Raw genomic sequence first — 20,405 nt, 5'->3', positions numbered from 1 at the left:
CATGTCAGCCATCATGCCCCCCATGTCAGCCATCAGCCCCCCATGTCAGCCATCATTTCCCCCATGTCAGCCATCAGCCCCCATGTCAGCCATCAGCCCCCCATGTCAGCCATCATGCCCCCATGTCAGCCATCATACCCCCATGTCAGCCATCATACCCCCCATGTCAGCCATCATGCCCTCATGTCAGCCATAATGCCCCCATGTCAGCCATAATGCCCCCATGTCAGCCATCAGCCCCCATGTCAGCCATCATGTCCCCATGTCAGCCATCATGCCCCTCCATGTCAGCCATCATGTCCCCATGTCAGCCATCATGCCCCCCCCATGTCAGCCATCATGCCCCCCATGTCAGCCAAATAAAATAAAATTAAAATAAGTTGCTCCTGGACGCCACCGCTCCTCACCACCAGCGCTCTCTCTCTTCTTCCTGGTTCTTGGCTGTCAGCTGTGAAGGCTGCGCACAATGAGGTCACATGGTGCGCAGCCCTTTACAGCAGACAGCCGAGCGGAGGTCCAGGAAGCGGTGAGTACAGATCCTTCACCGCTTCCCGGTCCTCTGGTACTAATGAAGCGCTTCCAAAATGCGCTTCATTAGTATTCGCCCCATAAGACCCAGGGGCGAAAAATACAGGGTATTTAAAAAAAATATATAAAAAAACTAAATCTTTTTTCCGCCCCCCCATCTCTGCGCCCTAAGGCAGCTGCTTGGTCTGCCTTATTATAGAGTCGGCCCTGTGTGTGTCAGGACAAGAGATAGTAAAAATATAAGTGGAATCTATTTTCCTTTTTCCATACTTTTAGGTACTTTTTCCATATACTGTGCTTGCTGTGAACTGTGACATCCGTGCCACATCTTGTGTGTCAAGCGTGCATATAACATTTAATTTGAAGAAGGCGAGCATTAAGCAGGGCCGGTTCTAGGTGAAATGGGGCCCTGGGGTGAAAAACAATAAGGCCCCCCCCCCACATGACACTTGCTAACTTTAATGTCCCCCCCCATCACTGCAGAAATACAGCGCCCCATACGTCTTACATCCAGTGACGTCTCCTTTGATGTAGATGTTCTCTGTCCTCGTCTTCTCCTTTCAGACCTTCAGACCAGACCACCATTTTGTCGCCATTTTTCGTCTCTGCAGTTTGACAAAAAAAAAAAATATCTTAGTTTACTACTTTTCCATCATCCTCCCATCTTCTGAAGAAATCATCCTACTACCCCCAATACTGTGCCACTGTGCTCCCCAATACTATACTGCAGAAACAGATAATACCCCTGATAATACTAGTACCACACAGAGCCCCCCATATAAAATACCCCTTCTTTGTGCCCTCAGTAGAAGCCCCCATAGTGCCCCATAATAATGTGCCAGTATCAAGTGCCTCTCTTTCACCCTCCATGTGCAAGTAACAAGTGCCTCTCTTCCACCCCCCATGGTTGTATTATGTACATGTGGTGGCAGTGTCCCGGCCTTCGGGCTGACTCCCAGGACACGCTTGCCACCCATGTCGTTGCCTGCGGCAACAGCCACAGTGTGTTTGTTGTTTGGACACTTCCCCTTTAAGTTATGTTTTCCCTTCTGTGGTTTTGGAAGGGTTAACTCCCTTTCAGTGTGTGTGAGTCACAGGGTGTGTCTGATTGTTGGGTGTGGCCTCTTGGTACTATAAAGCCTCAGTTGTAGGCAGTAGCCAGAGAGGGTGTTTCAGCCATGCTGGCTGTAGACATCCTCCTGGTTACTTACCAACTGCTAGTGGGGGCCAATCTTCTGGTCATAAGCAAATATATATGTCCTTTGGTGTCTGGAAGATGTGTTTGGTTTTATGTTTCTTTATTGCACCTGTGGTCCTGGGTTCCCGTGTGTTGTGTGTTTGTGTGCTGAGTCCTGCTGTCTGTGGGCAGTACATCCACATGGGTTCCAGGCTTGGTTGTCTGTGGTAGGTCTCTGCTATGTTTGTGACAAGTACCTGCCATTGCCATAGGTTGCATTTGTTTCCCCTTGCTTGCAGCTTGGCCAGTGAGACTCCTGTTCCTCCGGATCCAGAAGGAACAGGATGTCTTACTCTGACTCTTAGGCAAGGGACCGGCGGAGGGCGAGTAGGGATCCGAGGTTCCTGCGCATGGGTCCTCCTACCTTCAAGGTTGGCCCATGCAGGTAGGAGTTAGGGTCAGGTTAGGGACGCTGTAGGAGGTGACCTGCTCCCTAATCCTGTTTGTCCTGGTCAAATAGCGACCATCATCCTTCCGGCACACGGCTGAGGGTTTCCCCCATCCTCAGCCGTGACAGCCAGTAACAAGTGCCTCTCTTCCCCCCATGTGCCAGTATCAAGTGCCAACCCTTCCATGTGCCAGTATCAAGTGCCAACCCTTCCATGTGCCAGTATCAAGTGCCAACCCTTCCATGTGCCAGTATCAAGTGTCAACCCCTCCATGTGCCAGTATCAAGTACCAAACCCCTCCCATGTGCCAGTATCAAGTGCCAACTGCCCTCCATGTGCCAGTATCAAGTGCCAACTGCCCTCCATGTGCCAGTATCAAGTGCCAACTGCCCTCCATGTGCCAGTATCAAGTACCAAACCCCTCCATGTGCCAGTATCAAGTACCAAACCCCTCCATGTGCCAGTATCAAGTACCAAACCCCTCCATGTGCCAGTATCAAGTGCCTCCCGCTCCCCCCATGTGGCAGTAACAGATAGTCCGGTAAATAAAAAAAAATAACACTTAGTCAGGTCCATAAATATTGGGACATCAACACAATTGTAACATTTTTGGCTCTATACACCACCACAATGGATTTGAAATGAAACAAACAAGATGTGCTTTAATTGCAGACTGTCAGCTTTAATTTGAGGGTATTTACATCCAAATCAGGTGAACGGTGTAGGAATTACAACAGTTTGCATATGTGCCTCCCACTTGTTAAGGAACCAAAAGTAATGGGACAATTGGCTTCTCAGCTGTTCCATGGCCAGGTGTGTGTTATTCTCTCATTATCCCAATTGCAATGAGCAAATAAAAGGTCCAGAGCTTTCATATTCTGTTACCAAAAAAACACTTTTTTGGCAATATACAACATCTGGATTAGTCAGTGTGCAATTTAAGCTAGAAATACACCCATCATTTTCTGGGGCTTTAAAAACACACTTTTTTTTTGCCAAAAAACTGTATTTTCCTGATCTGCAAGTGTTAAATTCAAGATTAATATATACAACCACTATTTTCAGGCCTTTCGGCATCCGCATGTGTGAAATTACAGGTTTATATACTGCTGTAAAATTCAGTTGTTAAACAAACACTCGTTTTGGCCAAAAAAAATTTAGTTGGCAGCCTTTGATGCAGATGTCATTGTGAGATACACCCTAAATACATTTGGGTTAGATTCAGAGATTTGGAATACCGCCATTTGGTGCCCCAATATTTAATTCAGGCCTACAGTGGGTCAGGCCGTGTGAGATACACCCTGTATATACAGGGCTTATATTCTTTCATTAATAAAACACCCTTTTTTGGGCAAAATACACAATATTTCAGGCCTTGCAGCATAAGCACTTTTGAAATTCCTGGTTTATATACTGTTGCCATATTGAGTTATTAAACAAACACCCGTTTGGGGAAAAAAAAGTTTATTTGGCAGCCTTTGCTGCATATGTCATTGTGAGATACACCCTTAATACATTTGGGTTAGATTCAGAGATTTGAAATACCGCCATTTGGTGCACCAATATTTAATTCAGGCCTACAGTGGATCAGGCCATGTGAGATACACCCTGTATATATTCTTTCATTAATAAAACACCCTTTTTGGGGCAAAATACACAATATTTCAGGCCTTGCAGCATAAGCACGTGTGAGATACACCCTTTACATACACGGGTTTAATTCAGGCATTTGAAATACAGTCCTTTTGGGCAAAGAAATCTTTAATTCAGGCCTACACTGGTTCAGGCCGTGTGAGATACACCCTTTACATACAGGGGTTTGATTCAGGCATTTGAAATACAGCCATTTTGTGCAAACAAATCTTTAATTGAGGCCTACTGTGGGTCAGGCCGTGTGAGATACACCCTTTACATACTGTCGTTCTATTCTACTATTAGTTAAACACCCATTTAGGGCAAGATCATAAATTCGAAAAATATGAGGAGAGCGTCAAATAAGGGACGTGGCCCAGGTTGTGGTACTGCTGGGGGAGCTCCTGTTGCAGCAAGAGGACGTAGTCGATCTGTGCCAGCTACACGCACAAGTAAAAAACCCTTCCTCAGGTGCGAGTAGGCGACAGAACCTGCAGCGGTATTTGGTCTGGCCTATTGCGGCTCTACAAATGGTGAGGCCTGAACAAGTACAGGCAATAGTAGATTGGGTTGCTGACAGTGGATCCAGTTCCTTCACATTGTCTCCCACCCAGTCTCCTGCTGAAAGAGCACAGTTGGCACCTGCAGCCGATGTCCATCAGTCTTTCACCTCACCCCCTTGCAAATCAGCCAAGCAGTCTGAGCCCCAAGTCATACAGCAGTCTCTTCTGCTTTTTGATGACTCTGTTAGCAGGGTTTCCCAGGGCCATCCACTTAGCCCTGCCCCAGAAGTGGAAGAGATTGAGTGCACCGATACCCAACCACTTATCTTTCAAGATGAGTACATGGGAGGACCATCGCAGCACGTCTCGGATGATGACGAAACACAGGTGCCAACTGCTGGGGCTTTCGAAAGTGTGCAGACCGACAAGGAAGGCAGGGGTAAAGACTGGGTGGAAGATGATGTGGAGGACGATGAGGTCCTCGACCCCACATGGAATCAAGGTCATGCGAGTGACCTATGTAGTTTGGAGGAAGAGGCGGTGGTCGTACAAAGCCACCAGCACAGCAAAAGAGGGAGCAGGGTGCAACAGCGGAGCGGCCATCCACTAGACAGTACGCCTGCTACTGCCCACCGCAGCAAGGGACCGAGCACACCAAAGCCAGCTCCGAGGAGTTCCCTGGCGTGGCAGTTCTTCAGACAATGTGCTGACGACAAGACACGAGTGGTTTGCATGCTGTGCAATCAGAGCCTGAAGCGAGGCATAAACGTTCTCAACCTGATCACAACCTGCATGACCAGGCATTTAAGTGCAAAGCACGAGCTGCAGTGGAGTAGACACCTTAAAAAACCAAGAAAGTTCTCTGGCTCCTCATGCTTCCTCTTCTGCTGCAGTCTCGGCCTCTTCATCCAACTCTGGAGTGACAGTGCCACTTGCCACCCCGCAAACAGAGGATCTGCCAGCAACACAAACACCTGGGTCACCAAGCATCTCCACAATGTCCCAAGGAAGCGTTCAGCTCTCCATCTCTCAAACGCTGGAGAGGAAGATGAAGTACCCCCCTACCCACCAGCGATCCCTAGCCCTGAATGCCAGCATTTCTAAATTACTGGCCTTTAAAATGCTGTCATTCCGTCTGGTGGAGACGTATAGTTTTAAAGGCCTTATGGCGGTGGATGTCTTACAGTACGTCGTGCCCAGCTGCCACTACTTTTCCAGGAGAGCCATTCCTTCACTGCACAACCAAGTAGGGGACGAAATCAGGTGTGCACTGCGCAACGCCATCTGTGGCAAGGTGCACCTGACTACGGATACGTGGACCAGTAAGCACGGTCAGGGCCATTATATGTCCATAACAGCACACTGGGTAAATGCAGTGGCGGCTGGGCCTGAGGCGGATAGCAGTTTGGCGCATGTCCTTCCACCACCGAGGATTGCAGGGCGCTTCAGTTTGCCTCCTGTTGCTTCCTCCTTTTACTCTGCTTCCTCATCCTCTACCAGCTCCTCATCCGGTCAGCGTAACACCTTCACCACCAACTTCAGCACATGTTTGGGGCACAAACCCCACACCGCGCAGGAGCTGTGGACGGGCCTCGAACAACAGGCCGATGAGTAGTTTGTGCCAGTCAGCCTCAAGCCCGGTCTTGTGGTGTGCGATAATGTGCGAAATCTCGTAGCAGCTCTGGGACTAGCCGGTTTGATGCACATCCCTTGCTTGGCGCATGTGCTAGATTTGGTGGTGCAGAGATTCCTTAAAAATTACCCCGATATGTCAGAGCTGCTGCATAAAGTGCGGGCCGTCTGTGCGCGCTTTCGGCGTTCTCATCCTGCTGCTGCTCGCCTGTCAGCGCTGCAGCGTAACTTCGGCCTTCCCGCTCACCGCCTCATATGCGACATGCCCACAAGGTGGAACTCCACCTTGCACATGCTGGCCAGACTGTGAGAGCAGCAGCAGGCGATAGTGGAGTTTCAGCTGCAGCACGCACGGGTGAGTTGCTCGGCGGAACAGCACCACTTCACCACCAATGACTGGGCCTCCACGTGAGACCTGTGTTCCTTGTTATGCTGTTTCGAGTACTCCACCAACATGGCCAGTGCCGATAACGCCGTTATCAGCGTTACTATCCCACTGGTGGCATTCCCACCTGACAGCGGGCGCACAGTGGAAGCATAAGGCGAAGGAAGAGGTCTCCAATGCAGCTGGGGCATCGCCAGCACCTCAGAAGGCAGGGTTAGCATAGCCGAAATGTGGAAAAGCTTTGACAGCACACCACAACAACCAGGACCACCAGCTGATATGGAACGTCTTAGCAGGAGGCAGCATTTAACCAACATCGTGGAGCAGTATGTGTGCACACGCCTACACGTACTGAATGACGGGTCTGCCCCCTTCAACTTCTGGGTCTCCAAATTGGGCACATGACTTGAGCTTGCCCTTTACGCCTTGGAGGTGCTGGCCTGCCCTGCAGCAGGTATATTATCTGAACGTGTGTTTAGCACGGCAGGGGCGTCATCACACACAAGCGCAGCCGCCTGTCCACAGTCAATGTGGACAAGCTTACGTTCATTAAAATGAACCAGGCATGGATCCCTCAGGACTTGTCCGTACCTTGTGCAGAATAGACATGTATACCGGCACTGACCAGCCATTGTTATACTGCAGCGCAATTGTTCATTCTTGTATTTTCGATATTTCACACTCTTTTAGGCTACTTTCACACTTGCGTTCGGGGTTCCGCTTGTGAGCTCTGTTTGAAGGCTCTCACAAGCGGCTCCGAACGGATCCGTACAGCCCCAATGCATTCTGAGTGGATGCGGATCCGCTCAGAATGCATCAGTTTGGCACCGTTTGGCCTGCGTTCCGCTCAGCAGGCGGACACCCGAATGCAGCTTGCAGCCTTTTTGTGTCCGCCTGGCCGTGCGGAGCCAAACGGATCCATCCAGACTTACAATGCAAGTCAATGGGGACGGATCCGTTTGACGTTGACACAATATGGTGCAATTTCAAACGGATCCGTCCACCATTGACTTTCAATGTAAAGTCAGGAGTCCCCTATTAATATATCATCAGATAGGAGTTTTCTCCAATCCGATGGTATATTTTACCTTGAAGCGTCCCCATCACCATGGGAACACCTCTATGTTAGAATATACCATCGGATTTGAGTTAGATCGTGAAACTCATATCCGACAGTATATTCTAACACAGAGGCGTTCCCATAGTGATGGGGACGCTTCAAGTTAGAATATACTGAGAACTGTGTACATGACTGCCCCCTGCTGCCTGGCAGGTGCTTCCAGGCAGCAGGGGGCAGACCCCTCTCCCCCCGTATTTAACTCATTGGTGGCCAGTGCGGCTCCCCTTCTCCCTCCCTCCCCAGTATTAAATGTGACCAGTGCGGCCCCCCTCCCTCTATATTCATTGGTGGCCAGTGCGGCCCGCCCTCCCTCCCCAGTATTAAATGTGACCAGTGCGGCCCCCCTCCCTCTATATTCATTGGTGGCCAGTGCGGATTACCAGTATTAAATGTCACCAGTGCGGCCTCCCCTCTCCCCCCCTTAATTAAAATCCCCCCCCATCATTGGTGGCAGCGGAGAGTACCGATCGGAGTCCCAGTTTAATCGCTGGGGCTCCGATCGGTAACCATGGAAACCAGGACGCTACTGCAGTCCTGGTTGCCATGGTTACTTAGCAATTTTTAGAAGCATTATACTTACCTGCGAGCTGTGATGTCTGTGACCGGCCGGGCGCTCCTCCTACTGGTAAGTGACAGGTCTGTGCTATAAGCAATGCGCCGCACAGACCTTTCACTTACCAGTAGGAGGAGCTCCCGGCCGGTCACAGACATCGCAGGTAAGTATAAGGCTTCTATTTATTGCTAAGTAACCATGGCAGCCAAGACTGCAATAGCGTCTTGGCTGCCATGGTAACCGATCAGAGCCCCAGCGATTAAACTGGGACTCCGATCGGAACTCTCCGCTGCCACCAATGATGGGGGGGGGGTGTGATTTTAATTAGGGGGGGGGAGGGGGAGGCGGCACTGGTCACATTTAATACTGGGAATCCGCACTAGCCACCAATGAATATAGAGGGAGGGGGCCGCACTGGTCACATTTAATACTGGGGAGGGAGGGAGGGGAGCCGCACTGGCCACCAATGAATATAGAGGGAGGGGGGCCGCACTGGTCACATTTAATACTGAGGAGGGAGGGGGTCTGCCCCCTCCTGCCTGGCAGCACCTGATCTCTTACAGGGGGCTATGATTCGCACAATAATTGTGCGGATCACAGCCCCCTGTAAGAGATCGGGTGCTGCCAGGCAGCAGGGGGCAGTCATGTACACAGTTCTTTTAGTATATTCTAACTTGAAGCGTCCCCATCACCATGGGAACGCCTCTGTGTTAGAATATACTGTCGGATCTGAGTTTTCACGAAGTGAAAAATCAGATCTGTAAAAACCAGTTATGCAGACGGATCCGTTCTGAACGGATGCAAGCGTTTGCATTATAGGAGCGGATCCGTCTGTACAGACACCAGACGGATCCGCTCCAAATGCAAGTGTGAAAGTAGCCTTAGAGTGTACCCTAATTAAAAAAAAATAAAATAAATTAAACCAAAAACCAGTGTTGGCTACCTCGTCCCTCCTTCCACCTACACCGCTATATCCACCGCCTCCTCAAACTCCTACTCCATATGGAACTCCACCTCATAAATAAAATTAGTTTTTTTTATTTGTACGTATTTTATTTTATATCATTTCACCACTTTGTCAGTTACATTTTCTGGTGAAATTCAGCAATTTTTGGGAGTATAGTACCACTGCTATACCAAGTAGACAGGTTTTAAAAAATAAAAAATTTGTCATTTTCATTTTCGGGTGAAATTTACCAATTTTGGTGTGTATAGTACCACTGCTATGCCTAGTAGATCGGTAAAAATTGTTAGTTACATTTTCTGGTGAAATTAAGGTTAAACCAAAAAAAAATTGGCATTTTAATTTTTGGGTGAAATTCACCAATTTTTGGGTGTGATGTACCACTGCTATACCTAGTAGAAAGGTTTAAAAAAAATAATAATTCTCAGTTACATTTTTGGGTGAAATTCCCCAATTTTTGGGTGTAATACACCCCTCCTATACCTAGTTGACAGCTTAATACATTTCTGTTATATTCTTGGGTTGACATTATACAATTATACAATTTTAGAAGTGAAAAAACCCCTGCCATGCATAGTTGACAGGGAATAAATTTAATAAATTATTCAGTAATTAATGCGCGCCACATCCTTTCATTCAATGCTTAAACTTTGAAAAGTTGTCACACTTTTATGCTTTAATAATTTATCCCATATTTCAACTCTATAATTTTAAATTTGAAAAAATGAATCCTCCCTTGGATGTGGTCTCTCTTTCTCACGCTCCCTCTCTGGCCTGGAACCCTGATTCCCCGCCACCCGTGATCACTATGGTAGGCGCATAAAAGAACATTGAAAGTTGATAGAGCAGATATCAAATTGTATCGTGAACATCACGAGGACGGGCCACACGAACTGACTGACAGGGGTCAGCCCATGCAACTTCTGGGTCTCCAAATTGGGCACATGACCTGAGCTTGCCCTTTTCCCCGTGGAGGTGCTGGCATGCCCTGCAGCCAGTGTATTGTCTGAATATGTGTTTAGCATGACTGGAGGGGGTTATCACAGGTTATATTTCCCAATGTTTTGTTTTGTACCCTAATTTTAAAAATAAAATTTAAAACCAAAAAGAAGTTGGCTACCTTCTCCTCCACCGCCACTTCCACCTACACCGCCACATCCACCGCCTCCTCAACCTCCTACTCCATATGGACCTCGTCCTCCTAGATCAAGATTATTATTTTTTATTTTTACCTATTTTATGTTATTTAAAGTCATTTCCCTATCCACATTTGTTTGCAGAGCACTTGCCATGCTCTTAACCACATTTTTATGCCATTTGCAGCCCTCTAGCCCTTTCCATGACATTTTTACAGCCATTTTAGGGCTCTTTCACACCTGCGTTATTGTCTTCCGGCATAGAGTTCCGTCGTCGGGGCTCTATGCCGGAAGAATCCTGATCAGGATTATCCTAATGCATTCTGAATGGAGAGAAATCCGTTCAGGATGCATCAGGATGTCTTCAGTTCCGGAACGGAACGTTTTTTGGCCGGAGAAAATACCGCAGCATGCTGCGCTTTTTGCTCCGGCCAAAAATCCGGAACACTTGCCGCAAGGCCGGATCCGGAATTAATGCCCATTGGAAGGCATTGATCCGGATCCGGCCTTAAGCTAAACGTCGTTTCGGCGCATTGCCGGAGCCGACATTTAGCTTTTTCTGAATGGTTACCATGGCTGCCGGGACGCTAAAGTCCTGGCAGCCATGGTAAAGTGCAGTGGGGAGCGGGGAGCAGTATACTTACCGTCCGTGCGGCTCCCCGGGCGCTCCAGAGTGGCGTCAGGGCGCCCCAAGCGCATGGATCACTTGATCACATGGATCACGTCATCCATGCGCATGGGGCGCTCTGATGTCATTCTGGAGCGCCCCGGGAGCCGCACGGACTGTAAGTATACCGCTCCCCCGCTCCCCGCTCCTACTATGGCAGCCAGGACTTTAATAGCGTCCTGGGTGCCATAGTAACACTGAAAGCATTTGGAAGACGGTTCCGTCTTCAAATGCTTTCAGTACACTTGCGTTTTTCCGGATCCGGCGGGCACCTCCGGCAACGGAAGTGCATGCCGGATCCCAACAACGCAAGTGTGAAAGAGGCCTAAATGCTCAAAAGTTCGGGTCCCCATTGACTTCAATAGGGTTCGGGTTCGGGGTCAAGTTCGGCTCCCGAACTCAAACTTTTTTCCAAAGTTTGGCCGAACCCATCGAATCCGAACATCCAGGTGTCCGCTCAACTCTATACTTGAGTTATTTGGTCAGTTTTGGCTCCGTGACTGCCCAATAAGTGAAGTGTGCAGTGATTCTAAGGGCCGTGCGTGACATCCGCTCCGTGAATGACAGCCAAGACCCGATGCAGACTGCAGAAGCACGGAGCATTAACATGACTGATAATGCTCCGTGCCTCTCTGTGATTTCTTTACTACGAAATCACAGTGAGATAAAGTTGTCACTGTGATTTCGTAGTAAAGAGATCACAGAGAGGCACGGAGCATTATCAATCATGTTAATCAAATTTTTGAGAAATTCGCTCATCTCTACCCGATATAGCACCTGAGATGCCTGCATCCCCGAAATTATGTCATCGCTTTGCAACTGCCTGCGCCGTTGATAAGCTCAAAGGCTTCAAGCTTAGTGGCCTGTGTCCTAGGAGTCTGAACTATGAGGCCGGGAGTCATTGTCTGTCTTGCCCACCAAAGTATTCAACTGTATTAAGATTATGAGGATGTCAAAACAACTGAACTCAGAAGCTGATGCACCGTCCCTTTCAGCTGCTGTCTGGGTACATGAGGATACTCCCTGGATAATCTGAGAGTGCCAGATCATTAGTAGTGATGAGCGCCATAGGCAATATTCGTTTTTGCGATATTTCCCAAATTTTTTGCATAATAATCGCAATAAATTCGTGAATTCTAGAATTCGTGATCTCCAGTCATTATTTTCGTGATTGCGCAAATTGGCACTAATGATGCGCATATTTTTTGCGCAATACATGCAACTTCACATTTTATCAGGTCTGAGTAGAAATTACTGATTGGTGCACAAGTATTGTTGTGACGTCACAGCACTATGTCTGTAGCATGTATGTATGGACAGCAGAGAAACAGTAATTCCTATCACACTACCTAACACCCTGCACTGGAACTTATCAGCTACACTAAATCACTATCTAACCTACACTGACTACCTCCCACTAACTATCTGTAATATATATATATATATGAGCTAACTAGCTATCTATTGTAATTGGATAAGGAATGTAGTCAGGACGAGCAAAGAAAGGGTCAAGGCAGGCGGCACAGGAACAAGGTCAGGCAATCCAGGTCGGCAACAGGAGAGGCGATGCAAGCAGGCTGGGATAGGAGATAAATGAAGCACGAAGTCAGGAACACGAGTGGTAAGCAAGCTCTTTAGCACAAGATTAGGACCTGGACACTGAGGCATCTGGCTAGAGGGCTGAGCTACTAAAGTACCTGCAGGAGAGCCAGGATAGGTTAACGAGATCACCTGATACAACTCAGCCCCGCCCAGGGAGTGATGTGTACTGCCATAACCGAAGCCGAGTTCAAGCAGTGTTCAGGTTGAATGGAAGTTGTGGAGCGGAATCTTCAAAGGTAATACTAACCACACAGGCAGAACCCAAATCTGCAGCAGAGACAGGGAAGCACAAACCACGATCACAGATGAGCACAGTGCCTGGAACCGCGGTGGTAAGCAGGGGGACAGCATCGCACAGAGGACGCTGTTACAAATGTCACTGCTCTTTCTCTCAGAACTGCAAATAAACTGCAGAAAATGGCTGCTGGGGAGTTTTTTTATATAGTAAAAAGGGGTAGGCAACTTTCTTTGGTTGCTAGGGATGTTGCTAAGCTCAGACAAAGATATTGCAGCCTTCTCATTGGCCCACAAGCAAGAAGGGAGGTTACTGATGAACAAAAAATGTAGAATATTCGCGATTACGAATATATAGCACTATATTCTACATCTTTGCAAATTCTCGAAGTGCCAATATTCGCGATAAAAATTTGCGATTAGAATATTCTGCTACCCGCCGCTCCCGCTGCGTCCATCTTCCGGTCCCTCCACTGTTTACATCTGGCTGGCTATGGGTATAGTAACTTGCAATGCTCCAGCCAATGACTGGCTTCAGTGGTGATGTGGCAACAAGCGGCGCTCCACCACTGAAGTCAGTCATTTACTGGAGAGGTGCTCCGGGATCGGAATATGGAGACAGTGAGAGAATCATGAAGCAGTAAAGTATGAAACTTTTGTTTTAGGGACCATGCTACAGGAACTTGTTAAAAATCATTTTTACTAGGAAACCCATTTGTGGAGACATTTCCTTCCTGCCTCCTCTTCATAAATGAGTGCTTTACTTCACTGCAGAGGATGACATTCACTGGTTTTTACCGCCTCCTGCACCCCCAGATATACTGTAGGTGCACTGCAGTAACCAGTAAGCACTTTTCCTGAGAGCTCATGAACATGACCGTTGTTTTGGTCTGCTTTGATGGGGATCCATTCACTTCAATGGGGAAACAAAATATGCGGACAGCACATGGAGTCCTTTGCTTCGTTCCGCAAATTGCAGAGTACACGGCTGGTATTCGCGTTTTGCGGACCGCAAAACGTGGTACGGTCGTGAGTATGAGCACTTACTAGCGGGGAAATCACTTATTGGGTAACTCTTTAATGACCAGGCCTGAAAAGGTCTTAATAACCAGACATTTTTTGTAATTTAGCACACGTGGTTCAAACAAACAGGGCTTTTAATATTTTTTTTGTTTTATTAGGGGAGAACTCTACAATTTTTTTTTTTAAGTCATTTTTATTCAAACTATAGCTCATTCTTTAAATATGCAAATGATTATAATTAGTTCCCTATTTTGTGTTGGATCACTTAATATTATATAATATGTATAGTTTCACGTAAAAAGGGTGATAATGGTGATGGTTTTGGGTGGTGTGGGCGTTTTTTTATTTTTTTATTTTTCTTACTTTTTTTTGAGATTTATGCTACAAAAAAGACCTTTGGGGGACACTGACTTTTTTATTTTTCACATTTTCCTTTTTTTCCCCTTTTATTTGTATTTTATTTTGTATTTTGAATTTTTTTTTATAATCACTTTATTACTGTACTTATTTTTAAAATATATTTGTTCCACATAATATGTCCCCCAAGAGGTCATAAAAATACTGTTGGGGGACAGTGAACAATTAAATTTTGCACTTATTCTTTTTCATTGTTTTATATGTACTTTATTTTATTTTTTTAATTCTTTGTTAACATTTTCCTTTTTTATATATACTTTTGCAACACTGTATGTCTCCCATGAGGACTTGGGGGAATCTGACTTTTTATTTTTCCCTTTTTTTTTTCATTTTATGTTTTGTTTTATTTAGTGTTTTTTTAAAAAAAATACTTGTTTTTTAGTTTTTAACTTTTTTTTTTAAATATCCATGAAAGACTTTTGGAGACACAGACTATTTCCACTGCAACTGGAGCATCCAAAGGAGCCCCAATTGCAGAGAAACCAACCTCCTGGGGGAAATTTGTACAGGATAGAGCTGATCAGGGTCTACTGACCCTGCAGCTCTGCGCTCCTCTGCCCCGAGACACTGAGCGATTACGTGATCGCCGGGTCCACACTGCACACTGCGCAGTGCTTCTGCCTTCTCCTCTGCTCCCCCTTTGTCACTGACTGCCGGTGAGCCATCCAGCTCCTGCACAGTGCAGGAGCAGGAGCTGTTATCCATGGCCGTGCGGCGCTCCAGGAAGAAACACAGCTGATCGCAGGATTAGCTGTGTTTCTACCCTGCAGTATGGGGGCCGCAAACCATGGCTCTGGGGGCCACATTTGCACTCCTGCGCAAAAAGTATCTACTAGACATGTTAAAATTCTAGGATACTACACCACAACCTCAATGTTTTCCGAAGGTGATCTTTGCTGCGATCATTCCCTGCAACCAGGGGTTGATTGGGAACCTAAAGTGGCCCTAGAAAAAATACCTGAAAGTGTCCCCATATTGTAGGAGGGTCTAAAATGACAGGAGGTGGGGCAAAAAAGTAGGGGTCAGCAATACCATAGCGCAAAATACTACATACCACAATGCCGCACAATATATTGCCTGAAAAGCTGTCCTTCTGAGTTGGCCATCAACTCAGTTGTCTCTGATTAAGATATGGAGAAGGGTGATTAGTAGGTGAGATGTGGGACATAGTTAAATTGAGGAGGGCATGTCGCTAGCCAGGTAACTGATTCTAACAGAGTTAATTACCACTGATAGCTTATTATGGACCCATCCAGTGGCAAAGATAGGGGCTTCAGCGGCCCCCTAGGCATCAGCCCACCAGGAAATTTCCCTGTAAGTTCTATGGCCAATCTGCCCCTGCATGCAACTTTGTCTCATATGGGTTACCATCAGGGATGGACTGGGACAATAAAGTGGCCCTGGACTTCAGCCAGACCGGCCCACTGACCGGCCCACCGGGGGCGGAGCAAATAAAGGGGCGGGGCTCACATACATCCATTCAGCGGAGCAAATAGAGGGGCGGGGCTCACATCCATCCATTCTGCTAAACGGGCCATCACTTTCTCAGATTACAGAGTGGACAATGCTGACCAGCTGATGGTGCCAGGTTATAACATGCCAGCCTGATGACAGTGTAGCATGAGTGGCCGGCGCCGACATATCCTAGCCATATGCCAATGTCAAAGGAAGCAGCACTGAGAATAAACTGGGCAGTGCACTGAGAAGTAATACACAGTCAGAGCATACAGTTACTGTAATAATGGCATCCATTCCCAGCATTATATTTAGAGCCATCACTTTCTCAGATTACAGAGTGGGCAATGCTGGCAATCCTGGCATTGGCATGTTATAACCTGGCACCATCAGCTGGGCAGCATTGCCCACTCTGTAATCTGAGAAAGTGATGACTGTCATCAGGCTGGCATTGGCATGTTATAACCTGGCATTGGCATGTTATAACCTGGCAGTGGCACACTGGCACCACTCTGTAATCTGAGAAAGTGATGGCTCTTATAATGCTAGGAATGGATGCCATGATCATTACAGTAACTGAGTCTAGTATTGAGTGGCCGCACTGTACATAACGGTAATATAATATACACTAGTCTACAGGCCAGCTCCGCAGCTCCGCTCACCTCTACACCCTGGCCTGGACTCCTGGAGATGCCAGTTGCCAGAGCAGGTGCCCGGTGTGCTGTTGCCTGCTGCTGCTGCCCGGCCCGCGCTGCTCCTGGTCTCCAGAGGGCGCTGTGCACATGTGACCTGACTGCGTACAGCGCGTCAGGTCAAAGTGCGCGCGCTGTACGCAGCCAGTAAGCGTCGACTGAGCAGACAGCAGAGACCAGCGGAGCGGCCGAGCCAGGAGGCGGAGCATGGAGGGAGCACGTAAGTCAGTGCAGTGCTCAGTCTCTACTCCCTCCGTCCTCCAGGCAGCGCGGCCGGCAGCCCGGCATTAATCGTGGCAGCAGTAGCGACGGCCGCCCAGAGACTGGGGAGCTGGCCTGCGCCCTGAGGCTGGAGCCTCCCCAGCCTCTGTGTCGGCCCGGCCCTGGGCCAGGGCCCCCTGATGGTGGCCCTGGCCGGCCCATAATTCGATCGGCCCACCGGGATTCTCCCGGTACTCCCGATGGCCAGTCCATCGCTGGTTACCATTGAGGTTGATTCTGAGTGTAACCATTTGTAGTGTACGGGGACGGTAATGCCCGTCACTACAAAAGGGTCACTTTGTGTGCTGTCGTGTCCCCTTATTTATGGGGAGGTTGGTTATAAAATGTAATTGAATGTAATGCTATGTATTTCCCTGTTACTGTGAAATTTGCATGTACAGGCCTGCTAGGGGTGTCATTCCAGCTCTTAGTCGCTAGAGGGAGCTATGGAGCCCTAGTTTATATAAGGCCCAGTCAGGGAAGGGAAAGTCAGTCTAGGGTCTAGAGTCTAAAGTCTAAAGTCTGAGGTTCATAGTCTAGTCTAAGCAGAGATTAGACAATGCCAGAGTCAAGTCCAGGCCGGAAGCCTGTAGACCAGGAGAGGGTATTGCAGTCCCTGTAACCGGGTTCCAGATTCAAGGAGAAGGTTCCCCTCCTGAGTTCACATATGCAGAAGCAGGAACACCTCAGTTAAAGAGCCTGAGGAAGCTGAGAGAGAGACAGAGGCAAGCTAAGAAAAGCAAGAGGTACTCAAGACAACAGAGGAGGTACTTGATAATTATAAAGCCAAGGATTTATGCCAGAGCTAGGGTATTGGACCTTGGAGAAGAGTTTCTATGTTCCAGGATCAGTCAGGAATAGAGTGCAAGCCGCCTGTACTGCAAGTCCTGGGTTTAACACTCTGAAGTCACCTTGCTATACATATATTGCCTGCATCAACTGTATTGAAAATCAACTGTCTGCAAAGGAACTGCGCTTCCGGTAATGTCCCTATATGATGACTACTAAAGTTTGAATTCTGTTTTAACATCACGTGGTTCCTCAGTTATTCCTGCTATCAGCAAACGGCGTGCCACCGTTTAATTGGCACTGGCGTCACGAACATTTCTCATCATCACCTGCCCTTGCAGAGAGTCAGCCGTCTCAGGTTAGTGTCTATTGCACTACAACACCCAGGAACATTTCTAAAACTAACTTGGGTACGCTGCACCTCTCTTTTGGCGTCACGAACAGGATACGCACGCTTTCTAGTGCAAGAAGCGTGAACTTTGTGCCTTATACAGTTGCCCTGTGACCAAAGTGACAAATTGCCTGTTTTATTAAAGTGGACTTTGTGGACTGAAAAACATACCCAAAGTGTACCTAAAACCTCCAAAAAGCGCTGTGCAGTGTTGCGCTATCAAGAGGAAGAAAATCGCCGCATTGGAGTGTGGTTTTGTGGACTTTTTATCATCCTGCTTGCTGTCAGTGAAAATACAGCGTTGCTTGCTAAAGATGGCCGCTGAGCTTGCTGAATTCACTGCTGCGTCATCTTCATCCCGAAAATGCGGGAAAAGTTGGCGCCTTTTTGATGAAAAAGCGGGAAAGGGTTCAAGGTCAGGCGCCACAGCCTGTCTGGACATTTGCATGTCTGCCAGCATGGACTCCGCCTTCCACATACTGGGATACCTGGGGGGCGGCCTCCCAGTGCAATGGGAGGATCTGGCTGAGCTTGTTGCCGCCGCCCTGTCGCTCTCCAGAGAAGGATCGAGCATGTTGGAGAGTGAGGACTGCTTTGCTGCCACGTCCGCGCCTGAAAGACCGAACATGGATATTGGTGTAGAGCCAGAAGAGGCTCCACCGGCCTACTCTCCGGGACCGGAGAGACCCGCCTGCCCGCCACGGGAGAAAGAACCAGAGCCCTGCTATGGCTCTTGGAGAGACTTCTTTCAGCCCTCTTTCAAGTGGTCTTCATTAATGGCAGAGATCCGGGAGGCCGCTATAAAGCGGAATACAAAGACTAAAATATATTATGAGGAACTGACCAAGACTATCCATGAACGACACACCAACACTCAACCCCGCCTGGAAAGGAGAAAGGGGTTGGTGGTGTCCTTTGACAAAGCCCGTGGCTACGGGTTCATCCAAGACTACCTAACCGGCAGAGACTTATACGTCAACAGGAGATCTGTTAAAAGAGACTACCTCCCTGCGCATCTACATAATCTCCGCGAGGGAGAGGAAGTGGAGTTCACCCCTGCCGAGAGCCTGAGAGGCCCATATGCAACTGCCGTGACCCGTCCCAAGCGAGAACCTGAGGACTGGGAGGCAGAAGAAGACTACTCTGGCTGCGAGCGGGAACCTGAACGCTCTCCAGGGTCGGCCCATCACGCCTTCCAGGAGCGGTGCTCCTTCATTGGGCCTAATGTCTTCTGGCAGCCAACCGTGTTGGAAAAATGGGTGAGCCCCTACCCTTCCCCCGAGCTGCCTCGCCGGGAGAAAACCATCCAGGACATGGAGAACTTCAAAAGACTTAGCGGTACCTTCGAGAATATCCGGAAGGGTAGGAGATCCGATGCGCCACCAGAACCTGCAGAGGCCGCGTCAGAGGTATCGTTGCCTGTACCTGCGGCGGCGGCGCCAGCAGATGACAGCGACTCCGACACGGAAAGCATCGGTGACCAGATTGTCCGGCTGGAGGAAAAGTTGCGGGAGCTGCGCAAGATTGCCACCGCCAGGATCCAGATGCCGCCGAAGAAGGACGAGGTAAGGGTGCCTGTCACCACCCGTAACCCATCGTCTGCTAATGTTGCTCCGTCAAGGCCCCAAAGAAGACCCACTGTTCCTGTAAATTGCTGCCCAGAGCCCACCGGACCGCTTGCGGCGGCGGTACCAAGTTTACTACAACCCACGATCATTATGCCGGGACCGGTACGGTCCACAAGAGGGTTTATCCCTAGGCCTATGGGGCCAATACCTATCAGGGGTCCTTTCACTTTGCAGCTGCCCCCTAACACCGTGATGTGGGCACGTCCTCCTGTAGAGGACTACTACAGGCCATATTTGCCAGCAGAGCCGGGTAATTATGACATACCTCTGTGAATCAGCCTGCTAGGCCTTTGATTTATTTTGCCAAAGTATGATGTTGCGAACTTAACCCTTCCAGGACAGGAGTCCTATGTTTCCTGGTCTTTTGTTGCTGCTGCCAGTTTATCCACGGCTCAGTGGTAGGTGTTAACCACTGAAATCATAAGGTCAACAAAGCCAAGTTTGTTTCCAGGATCTCCTGCCTGCTTTTGCTATCCCACGCCAAGTTGTGCCTGTTCCTTAGTTGCACCTTTTACCCCTAACCCCCTTTTCAGGTTGATCAGGGGTATTACCGCACTTGTTTTATATTGTGCAACTTGATGTTAAGGAACTGTGCCCGGAGATAGACTCAAAAGAACCTGAGCCTCTGAGATTCTTATTCTTTTTAAAGGAAATGTGCCCAGAGATGGACTCCACCGCATGAGAGCATCTGTGATTTATAGAAAGTAACCTGGGTACGGACTCATATTTGTTCTTTGAGCCTCCAAGAACTTTTATACTGTTTTACCGTTTCTTGCTGTTCTATTAAGGACAATTTGCACCTATGGACTATCCTGGTTATAATGTTACGCTGTGCCAGGTCAGCGCCCCAGTTCCATTCACTATCCTGAGAAGAAGAGAACGACGCCCCTTGTCACCACCCTTCACCTTTGCCAATTGGACCTGATATGAATGTCAATGCAGATGAATTACATATATGTATGCCTGCATGTGTCTTTTCTGTTTCAGGTAGAGATTCCAGTTGGGCGAGCCCTGATGGAGTACGAGGTCGTACTCAGCTTAAAGCAGTGGGGTATGTAGTGTACGGGGACGGTAATGCCCGTCACTACAAAAGGGTCACTTTGTGTGCTGTCGTGTCCCCTTATTTATGGGAGGTTGGTTATAAAATGTAATTGAATGTAATGCTAT

Source organism: Bufo bufo, chromosome 4 (assembly GCF_905171765.1).
Source record: "Bufo bufo chromosome 4, aBufBuf1.1, whole genome shotgun sequence".
Taxonomy (NCBI): Eukaryota; Metazoa; Chordata; class Amphibia; order Anura; family Bufonidae; genus Bufo; species Bufo bufo.
The sequence above is the reverse complement of the archived record's forward strand: the minus strand, read 5'-3'. Positions refer to the sequence as shown.